Here is an 8919-nt window from a genome sequence, read left to right on the forward strand (position 1 = left end):
CGAGCAAACAATGTATATATGCCTGTACACTATGAGCAAACAATGTATATATGCCTGTACACTACAAGCAAATAATGTACATATGCCTGTACACTATGAGCAAACAATGTATATATGCCTGACAATGTATATATGCCTGTACACTACGAGCAAACAATGTATATATGCCTGTACACTACTAGCAAACAAACAGGGAACCATGATTGTCATGGGGCCCGCAAGGCTAACCCCCGCTCCGGCGGGGAGAAATGGCCTTAAAACGATCATTCATATTCATATACACTACGAGCAAACAATGTGTATATGCTTGTACACTACAAGCAAATCATGTATATATGCCTATACTAGCAAACAATGTATATTTGCCTATACAAGCAAACAATGTATATATGCCTATACTAGCAAACGATGTATATATGCCTGTACTAGCAAACAATGTATATATGCCTGTACTAGCAAACAATGTATATATGCCTGTACACTATGAGCAAACAATGTATATATGCCTGTACACTACGAGCAAACAATATATATATGCCTGTACACTACGAGCAAACAATGTATATATACCTGTACACTACGAGCAAACAATGTATATATGCCTGTATACTATGAGCAAACAATGTATATATGCCTGTACACTACGAGCAAACAATGTGTATATGCCTGTATACTATGAGCAAACAATGTATATATGCCTGTACACTACGAGCAAACAATGTGTATATGCTTGTACACTACTAGCAAACAATGTATATATGCCTGTACACTACAAGCAAATAATGTATATATGCCTGTACACTACGAGCAAACAATGTATATATGCCTGTACACTACGAGCAAACAATGTATATATGCCTGTACACTACGAGCAAACAATGTATATATGCCTGTACACTATGAGCAAACAATGTATATATGCCTGTATACTATGAGCAAACAATGTATATATGCCTGTACACTACGAGCAAACAATGTATATATGCCTGTACACTACGAGCAAACAATGTATATATGCCTGTACACTACGAGCAAACAATGTATATATGCCTGTACACGACGAGCAAACAATGCATATATGCCTGTACACGACGAGCAAACAATGTATATATGCCTGTACACTACGAGCAAACAATGTATATATGCCTGTACACTATGAGCAAACAATGTATATATGCCTGTACACTACAAGCAAATAATGTACATATGCCTGTACACTATGAGCAAACAATGTATATATGCCTGACAATGTATATATGCCTGTACACTACGAGCAAACAATGTATATATGCCTGTACACTACTAGCAAACAAACAGGGAACCATGATTGTCATGGGGCCCGCAAGGCTAACCCCCGCTCCGGCGGGGAGAAATGGCCTTAAAACGATCATTCATATTCATATACACTACGAGCAAACAATGTGTATATGCTTGTACACTACAAGCAAATCATGTATATATGCCTATACTAGCAAACAATGTATATATGCCTTTACTAGCAAACAATGTATATATGCTTGTACACGATGAGTAAACAATGTGTATATACTTTAATAACAAACAATGTATATATGCTTGTACACTACCAGAAAACAATGTATATATGCTTGTACACTACAGGCAAACAATGTATATATGCTTGTACACAACTAGCAAATAATGTATATATGCCTTTACTAGCAAACAATGTATATATGCTTGTACACTACTAGCAAATAATGTATATTGTGTAGCGGTTACCGCTGGATGCACACAATCGCCTTGCACCGGCCAGAACACGGCCAGACGCGCCTCTCCCGGGCATGCCCGCTATCGCCTTTCCAGGGCTCGCCCAGAGCGTCCGGGCATGCCCGCTATCGCCTTTCCAGGGCTCGCCCAGAGCGTCCGGGCATGCCCGCTATCGCCTTTCCAGGGCTCGCCCAGAGCGTCCGGGCATGCCCGCTATCGCCTTTCCAGGGCTCGCCCAGAGCGTCCGGGCATGCCCGCTATCGCCTTTCCAGGGCTCGCCCAGAGCGTCCGGGCATGCCCGCTATCGCCTTTCCAGGGCTCGCCCAGAGCGTCCGGGCATGCCCGCTATCGCCTTTCCAGGGCTCGCCCAGAGCGTCCGGGCATGCCCGCTATCGCCTTTCCAGGGCTCGCCCAGAGCGTCCGGGCATGCCCGCTATCGCCTTTCCAGGGCTCGCCCAGAGCGTCCGGGCATGCCCGCTATCGCCTTTCCAGGGCTCGCCCAGAGCGTCCGGGCATGCCCGCTCTCGCCTTTCCAGGGCTCGCCCAGAGCGTCCGGGCATGCCCGCTATCGCCTTTCCAGGGCTCGCCCAGAGCGTCCGGGCATGCCCGCTATCGCCTTTCCAGGGCTCGCCCAGAGCGTCCGGGCATGCCCGCTATCGCCTTTCCAGGGCTCGCCCAGAGCGTCCGGGCATGCCCAGCCTCGACTTGCCAGGCCGCAGCCAAACACGCCCGGGCAGGTCCAGACTCGCCTTTCCAAGGCTCGCCCTTGACACCCGGGCATGCCCGGTATAGCTTTTGCCGGGCAAACTTCCCGACATAAATGTGTATATATATTGCTGCCCGATAAACGGGCTTGTCAGAGTACCCGAGTGTGATACATTTATTAAACCTACTCGGACGAATTTCCATCTTTGGTCGCGTCAATTCTTTCAACTCGCGTTGGAGCCCAGCTCCTTCATTATGCTTGTACACGACAAGCAAATCATGTATATATGCTTGTACACTACGAGCAAATAATGTATATGTGCCTTTACTAGCAAACAATGTATATATGCCTGTACACTACTACTACTAGCAAACAATGTATATATGCCTTTACTAGCAAACAATGTATATATGCTTGTACACGATGAGTAAACAATGTGTATATACTTTAATAGCAAACAATGTATATATGCTTGTACACTACCAGCAAACAATGTATATATGCTTGTACACTACTAGCAAATAATGTATATTTGCGTTTACTAGCAAACAATGTATATATGCTTGTACACTACTAGCAAATAATGTATATATGCCTTTACTAGCAAACAATGTATATATGCTTGTACACTACAGGCAAACAATGTATATATGCTTGTACACAACAAGCAAATAATGTATATGTGCCTTTACTAGCAAACAATGTATATATGCCTGTACACTACTAGCAAACAATGTGTATATGCCTGTACACTACAAGCAAATAATGTGTATATGCCTGTACACTACTAGCAAACAATGTATATATGCTTGTACACTACAGGCCAACAATGTATATATGCTTGTACACTACAGGCAAACAATGTGTATATGCCTGTACACTACTCACAAATAATGTATATATGCCTGTACACTACTAGCAAACAATGTATATATGCTTGTAGACTACTAGCAAACAATGTATATATGCTTGTAGACTACTAGCAAATAATATATGTATGCCTGTACTCGTTAACATAATACCCCAAAACATTGTGGAGAAAATTCAAAACTGAAGGCATTGCCAACTCATATTGCTGCTCATCAGGCAAGACCAGGTCTGACTTTTAGACCATTGAGTGGTCTTCATCCTGTATAGTGGAAGTTTGTTTGAGAACCCTCCCAAGGTGGAGAGGGGTTTTGCAGTGGAACCGTGCAAATCATAATATTGTACCATCAAATTTACCAACCTCAGGTAGGAGATTAGTTATTGCCGAAGCAGTATGGTGGCTGGGTGGATTCCCAATGCCTTACCATCAACAATCAAGGCAATAAGTTTTTAATTTGGCCTGTGTACTCGCACGCAATGGTCTACTGCTGCTCCAATAATATCTGAAAAGACTGCACCCTCTTTGATGCACCATGGTGCCTGCGGTGCATGCGGATGCCAGTTTTTAGACGGATCCAAGAAGGAATAAAATCCAGAGTAGGCAACTTAAAAGCAAGTAAGCTCCATTGATTGAGCTGTCTTGTTTGAGCGAAGATAGAGTCCAAAATGGCACCAATGAACACATTTAGACATTTCCGGTGCGTTGACAGCAACGGGTCCACTCGAACTACTTCGTGGCAAGAATATATAAATAAACACAAAAATTACCTTCTCGTTGTTTGAACAGTGCTCCAGAGGAAGAAAAAACAGACCATTACGAATTGCGTCACACCTCCAGACATCCAAAGTTTGGAGCAATCCATCGATCGGTGGAGGAGGGCACATATTTACTCATGAAAGACTAGGGTAACTTACATCCTGTATGGTCCACAATAACACAACATATTTGCCTGACTGGTTCTATTATCAGTGAAGCATTGAAATCATATCTACTCGAGAAATGAAACCTGTTTCGAGAAACGTCTTGTTTTTAAACACCTCCATATGATGGTGAATGTGATGGTGGTGCACCAGCAGCACATGGATAGGTCCTCTGGATCAGATTATGCAGATATGGGTACATTTGCCAAACAGAGCGGACCCATCAGTGACTCGTGTAGTTTCGCCATCTCACTTAAGGAGAAAAACAGTTTGGCCAAAAATTTCCTATGACGGAAGAGAAACGTGGCCACGAGTGGGTTAAACCTGAGCCAAGACCTTCAGGACGTGGTCCGGGTGGGTGAGGTTGAAGGAGGGTGGCACTCCATCAATGCATGCCAAGGGTGGCCGTGTTTGATTGTTAGCATTTTTAATCAGATATATTGCAGTTTTGAATTGCTGCTTATGGTAGTGAATGGGTGAATGTGTTGTTGTCATGGTGGTGAAATTGTGGTGTTTTTGATGGGAAATGTTTTTGATTGAAAAGGTTGTTGTTGTTTTTCCAGGGGATTGATTGATGGACCTGGCCTTCAGATCAGATGGAGTGCCCACTGAATGTGGAAGGAAATAGAAATAGGAGAACGAACAATGGAATAAAATTTCCGTTCATTTAAATACATCCATAAAACAAAGCACGTAGCTCTGTTTTGCGGTGGCATTTGATAATAATCTTTAATTAACCACACTTAAGGTCATAATAAGAGAAATAATGCCTGCCAGTTTGACAGTCTCTTGGAGGGATTGATCCTCGAAGGTAAATAATCCCACCAGGTGTCCATCGACACATTATGACCTCAGCATCGACATTCAGCATGCCTTACGCATACCAGGTAACAAACGCGCATTGCCTCGGAAATGAAACAGCACGAAGACGGAATCGTTTATCTCTGAGATACGGCGGTCGGAAAGAAGCAACAGCTCACGGAGGTATGACGTCACAAAGGCAGCGCGCCGTGCGCCCATTGTTAATGTGCCATACCGGGGACGTGAGATGGACGAATGAAGCCTCCGTCTTCGTCTCCCGAACCGAACCGTCTTGTCTTGCTTGACTGCGAGCTGCAGCTTCGGTGCTGTTGTGCTCGGTCTGCTCTCCAATCACGTGTCTGGCCTCCCTCCCTCCCTCGCCCTTCCCTCCCCCTCGCTGAAGCCTTCTGTTGGAAATTAACCATTGAGAGCGCACAGTTCCCCGGGCTTGTGCTACGTCATTGTTAAAACATCGACTCGATACCCCCACCGCCATTCGAGTGGTACTGTCACATTTTAAATTGATTTATTGATTTATTTATAACAAGGTGTTTTTATTTACAACAATTGCAATCGCGCTCTTTATTGTGAAGTTTTGCTTCACTGACTTCTTTCAGTGATCGATAATTCTTTTATGATTATTTATTAATCGTTATATTTATTGATGTCCTGCTTTTTGATCGATGGCCTAACACATCTATCGATCTTTCAGCAGTCTTCATTGGCTGGTCGTCGTCTTGAACCACCGACTGGAGTATATTGATGACGCATGATGATCAGATGACGTCAGGTTCCCCACTGAGGCTTGTTCCCGGAAAACGAAGGGGAATGAGTTGTAACCCGACAACGTGTGATTCTGATTGTAAATCTTTCAATATTTGCACAAGAAATTTGCACTAGATTGCGTATAGGTTAGTGAAGGATTGCTCTCCATAGTTGTGAGCTTTTGTTTGCTCTTCTCAGAGAAGAGGGGAATTGAAGTTCTTCTTTTCAATGTGTCGGATTGTTTTCTCTACCAGGACTCAAGCGGAAACAACCTCATTGGTTCAAGCTGGAACATTTCCATGACACTGTGTTCCTTTCCTGGTTGGCTATTAAGCAGTTAATGGTACCATAGGCCTACCTTTTTAAAACTCAAACAATCCTTCTTTCAAATAGTTCTGGAATCCAACTTTCGTGTTTGCTTTTCCAAATTAGAACGCTTAGGTCTCGTGGAAAAGCTGGACGACGGAAGATGGAAGGTCACCGCACTGCCGGTGAGGTCGACGGAGAAGGACAAGCGGACAGTAGTCAGATGGACAATGGTTCAACAAGCAGGTAGACGCCAAATCGATAGCTAAGCAGACTAAATAGAATAAAGGACAAGCACGCTTTATGGGTATCACACAAGAAAGTATCTTTAGGGTTCTTTTTCATCTGGCATTAAGGCTTTTTGATAACTCCATGGACCTTTGACCTGACCTCCAGGTAATATGGATGGACCATATTACCTGGAGGTTCGGACAATCTTTGATTCTGGCGGTTACTTTCATGGCATGAATTATCGTGTCTTGTCCGCAATATAGCTGGGAGACAATTATTAGTAGTGTAAATATGTTTTTGTTGTATCCACAGGTCCATTCGGGCTTCTGATGACACTAAAAACTACTTAAAATAATTGTAATCACTGAATAGGAATTAAGAGTAGCTCTTACACGCTCTTACATGAGCCTCGATCTTGTATACAAAAAAAAGTAGTCTTCTCAGTTGAGGATTTAAAATCTGAAACAAATTCGGTTTTCTGAACTACAGACACATGACAATATTAATATTGTTACGTTGGAGAGGGTACGACTTTTTTTTAGAGCTACGATGTTAAGTTAGTGCTATCCACGTTTACGTAGGTTAAATCAATTTCTGTAACTAGGGAACCATTCAAGTAAAGTTGTCCTGTTTTTTTACATACGGTGTGAGAGGCTGTTGTTGTTGTAGAGAGGCCTTGTAGAGGCTCCCCCCCCCCCCCCCCCCCTCATGGGCCACACTCTGATTGCAAAAGTCTGACACTGCATTGGCCATAATGACTGGTTGTACGGCGGTGTGTCATTGGTTGAACCGACGCTGGGGACACCGCCCTGTCTGCACGACATAGCCGTGGTGGGAGTGGGATGCACCACCATTGGTCAGTTCCAGGCCATGAGCAAAGGATGCTTGAGAGAGCATGGCATGGCTGCTGAGAGGATAAAATTCCGCGTGCGGAGGCTGATGGACAGTTGACTTCTGAGTGCGGGCAGAGTTAGGAGTTCAGGAAGTGACTAAGGAAACGTGGAGAGAGATGCAGAGTGACGGACGGTGTGGCTGGCAGTGAGTGCGGGAGGGCGAGACCAGATACCTCTGCTACTTCCTGTATCTTGGATGGTTTCTTGTTATTTTTTTCTTTCTTTATTTATTACCCTCGCCAGAGGAGAGGGTATTGCATTTGAGTCCGTTTGTCTGTTTGTTTGTCCGCACAGAATAAATATGATTTTCTCTACAACCGTTGGTCCGATTGACAGGAAATTTTCAATATAGGTGCAGCGCAACCTGCAGATTTTTTAAATGATAATTATGACGTCATATGTCACGTGGCTCGGCCGCCATCTTGGAAAAACCGAAAAACTTTGCACCTCCATATCTCTGAAAGCGCTGAATAGAAAAAATTGAGACATGGCTCATTGTAAAGAATTCTCCATGGGGAATAAAATATGTTAATGATGATGTCATTAGGTGCCTCCATTATGACGTCATAATTCGACAAGTAGAAAACTTCATCCAATCAAGATGAAATTTATTGAGCATAATCTACGAATAAATTAGTTTGGAAAAAAAAATGATGACGTCATCGGTCATGTGGTTTGGCCGCCATATTTGTTTTAACACAAAAGCTTTAAAAACCACTGAAAATACATCCTGGCGAGGGTTTGCAATAATTGCTATTTTTCTTGTTACTTGCAAAATCGAAGATTTTTCAAATATATTGGTCGGTTGCGCTTGTGGTTCTGTCTGTTTGTTTGTCACCTGCCTACAGGTCATAATTCTGAACTGATCGTCACGGAACTTCACCAAGTTGTATAGGTCGTCCCAATTGAGAAGCCTGTTGTTTTGGGGGTCAAAAGGGCAACATAGGCCAAAAGGTCAACATAGGCCAAAATTCTAAAATCCTCAATTTTCATCCGATTGACTTGAAGTTTGAAGAAGAATTGCATATCTGGTCACTGGATTCAACCACGAAGTATATTTGAGGTCAACATAGGCCAAAAGGTCAACATAGGCGAAATTTCTAAAATCCTCCATTTTAATCCGATTGACTTGAAATGTGGAGAGGACTTCCATATCTGGTCACTGAATTCAACCACCAAGTATTTTTGAGGTCAACATAGGCCAAAAGGTCAACATAGGCCATAAGGTCAACATAGACCAAATTTCTAAAATCCTCAATTTTCATCCAATTGACTTGAAATTTGAAGAGGACTTGCATATCTGGTCACTGAATTCAACCACAAATTATATTTTTGGTAAACATAGGCCAAAATGTCAACATAGGCCGAATTTCTAAAATCACCAATTTTCATTTGATTGACTTGCAATTCTAAGAGGATTTACATATATGGTCACTGAATTCAACCACCAACTATTTTTGAGGTCAACATAGGCCAGAAGGTCAACATAGGCCAAGTTTTTAAATCATCAATTTTCATCCGATTCACTTGAAAATTGAACAGCATTTGCACATTGAGTCACTAAATAGGGAAACTAACTATTTTTGAAGTCAAAAAGTCAAAGGTCAACCTGCCAAAATCATCATTTTTCATCTGAAAAATTGTCACTTTTCTTCCTGTTGACCCAAGCTTTGATCAAGATTGTCAATGTTAATCTTGATG

At 42.7% G+C, this 8919-nt stretch overlaps 1 protein-coding gene across 1 annotated transcript in view; it reads right to left on the minus strand.

The window, feature by feature from the left end:
- Positions 1 to 5384, minus strand: part of LOC137432598 (uncharacterized) — a 51436-nt gene extending 46052 nt beyond the window's left edge. Inside the window, exon 1 of the mRNA XM_068124654.2 lies at positions 5259 to 5384. The gene's annotated coding sequence lies outside the window, so the exon portion shown is untranslated. The remainder of the gene's footprint in view (positions 1 to 5258) is intronic.
- Between the last annotated feature and the right edge of the window lie 3535 nt (positions 5385 to 8919).

Source organism: Myxine glutinosa, chromosome 8 (assembly GCF_964187855.1).
Source record: "Myxine glutinosa chromosome 8, kmMyxGlut1.1, whole genome shotgun sequence".
NCBI classification, from domain to species: domain Eukaryota; kingdom Metazoa; phylum Chordata; class Myxini; order Myxiniformes; family Myxinidae; genus Myxine; species Myxine glutinosa.